The sequence below is a fragment of the Macadamia integrifolia genome, unplaced genomic scaffold (assembly GCF_013358625.1).
Source record: "Macadamia integrifolia cultivar HAES 741 unplaced genomic scaffold, SCU_Mint_v3 scaffold1508, whole genome shotgun sequence".
Classification (NCBI taxonomy): domain Eukaryota; kingdom Viridiplantae; phylum Streptophyta; class Magnoliopsida; order Proteales; family Proteaceae; genus Macadamia; species Macadamia integrifolia.
Genome location: NW_024868238.1, coordinates 173,449 through 175,586, shown reverse-complemented (window position 1 = coordinate 175,586; position 2,138 = coordinate 173,449).

Genomic DNA, 2,138 nt, shown 5'->3' with positions numbered 1-2,138 from the left:
TTGAACCATATCGGACCAACCCAATTTGGAATGGTTTGACTCAAACCAAACTAAACCAACCTGAACTTGACCGACCCTGAAACCCAACCTGATTATTAATTTTTTACCTATATTTTGACCCGTTGGGTCTGTCGGCAGTCAAACTTTCGGGCATTGATCGAAATATTTCGTGATACTATTTGAACTAAAAATAGAAATAAGAAAAACAAAAAACTTTTTGTTTTTATTTCTATCCTAATTCTATTTATATTTATGCTTTAGAAACAATTTATAGAAGAAATTTTATTTATGTTTCAATTTTTTCCATGTTTGTATTTTTGTTTATGGCAGCACCAGTTTCTTTGTGTTTCTACTTATTTTATGCATATTTTAAGGATTGTATGCTTATTTCTATTTATGTTTAATATTCCCAACTTAGTTTCTATGAATTTAGGATGCTAATTATGAAAAAATAGATAAAAATAGGTGTTATTTTTGTATGTATATAATATTTTAGAACACACTACAAGAGAACAAGGTATTTGCGTTTTTTAGCGACTGACGTAATTTTTATCCCCTAAATATACCATTTGGGACGGATATAGTTTCGTTGCTACATCTGTAGAATTTGGGATAGATATCTTACCGTCGCATTATTTGAGACGGAAGTTTTCGTCGGTACTGTGATTGAATTCTATATCTATTACAACGGATTATTTTCTGTCCCTAAATAAACCATAGATTGGGCATATAAAGCCATTTGGATTTTATTTTCAAAATAAATTCTCTAAAATATTAGTTCCATTTGATGATTATGTAAATATTAAATTTGTATGGATTTATCTCATGTTAATATTTTGGGTGGTATAATTATTAAATGTTGTCTAGTTGGATCTAGTAATGTGTAACAACAAGGTCACTATATTATGTATGTGAGAAAAATGATTTTTTTTTATACATAACCTTTAGGGGCTGATATTTTCCATCTCTAAAAGCATATAAGCCTTTCTTGATTGGGATAAAATTTATTTATATCTATAAGGAGGGCACTATTCATAACAGGAAAATTCTGTCTCAAATGAAATAGTATTTAAATAGTTTACGACAATAAGTAACTATGTCAAATAATTCATCCTCTGTAGAGACAAATATTTTGTCACTACGATGAAAATGTTCATCTAGAAAAATGTCGCAATTGACCCCTTAGGGACAGAAAAATCTATCTGTCTCTAAAATTATACGACAACAGATGTAACGAGAAATGTTCGATGGAAATTTTTATTGTCCCTAAAAGGTATTAGTGACAATATATGGTATTTGAGACAGAAAACTTCCATCCCAAGAACTTATTTTTCTTGTAGTGACATATAATGCTTGGATGAGAATTTATGATAAATTTAAATTGATAGTATATCATTTTTTTTAAATTTAAAATTAGCTTAGGACATTAATGATCATGCAATTGAGTTGAATGAGAATATCCACAGATTCACATTCTTCTTGGTTGGTATATGTTGGTCCTTAGTTGGTACTTATCAGCTCAAGATCTGTATTGGGTGCACCTTGCTTCTTCACGATTTGCTTTACGCGCTGAATATTCAGCATAATCTACTTTCAGTTTCTGTATGATTACCTTTAGGATATTCTTTTCATATTGATGATTGCACTTTAGAGTTTTATCTGATTAGTACTATTGTTGGATGTGGCTCCTTAATTGATGGATTTTTTTAAATTAGTTTTAATTGATTATACTTCATCCATTTCTTATGTAGTTAATGCATATGATAATTCTGAATCTATTACATGGCATGCTAGATTAGGACATATAGGACGAGATGGTCAGGTTAGCTAGAGAAGGCCTTTTAGACTCACTCCTAAAGTCAACCTCACTGTGTGCGAGCTTGTCTAGCAGGTAAGGCTCATCGGAAGCCTTTTAGAAAGGTAGTCCAAGCTACCCAACCTCTAAAACTTGTCCACTCAAATGTTTGCGGACCTATTTATGTAAAGGTATGCCACGGTGCCTCTTATTTTTTCACATTCATTGATGATTATTCACGATATTGTTATGTATATCTAATCGTTCACTGCTAGGAGGCATTAGATTACTTCAAACGTTTTGTGGCAGAGGTTGAGAACTAGTCAAGTAAGAACTTAAAAAC